The sequence below is a fragment of the Nannobrachium achirus genome (assembly GCF_963921795.1).
Source record: "Nannobrachium achirus genome assembly, chromosome: 24".
In the NCBI taxonomy this organism is placed as follows: Eukaryota; Metazoa; Chordata; class Actinopteri; order Myctophiformes; family Myctophidae; genus Nannobrachium; species Nannobrachium achirus.
Genome location: NC_137831.1, coordinates 32,200,134 through 32,200,690, shown reverse-complemented (window position 1 = coordinate 32,200,690; position 557 = coordinate 32,200,134).

The window sequence follows — 557 nt, the reverse complement described above, 5'->3', positions numbered from 1 at the left end:
AATGGCAATCCATCCATCCATCCATCCACATCCATCCATCCATCCATCCACATCCATCCATCCATCCATCCATCCATCCATGCATGCATCCATCCATCCATCCACATCCATCCATCCATCCATCCATCCATCCATCCATCCATCCATCCATCCACATCCATCCATCCATCCATCCATGCATCCATCCATCCATCCATGCATCCATCCACATCCATCCATCCATCCATCCATCCACATCCATCCATCCATCCATCCATCCATCCATCCATCCATCCACATCCATCCATCCATCCATCCACATCCATCCATCCACATCCATCCATCCATCCATCCATCCATCCATCCACATCCATCCATCCATCAATCCATCCACATCCATCCATGCATCCATCCATCCATCCATCCATCCATCCATCCATCCATCCACATCCATCCATGCATCAATCCATCCATCCATCCACATCCATCCATCCATCCATCCATCCATCCATCCATCCACATCGATCCACATCCATCCATCCATCCACATCATCCATCCATCCATCCACATCCATCCA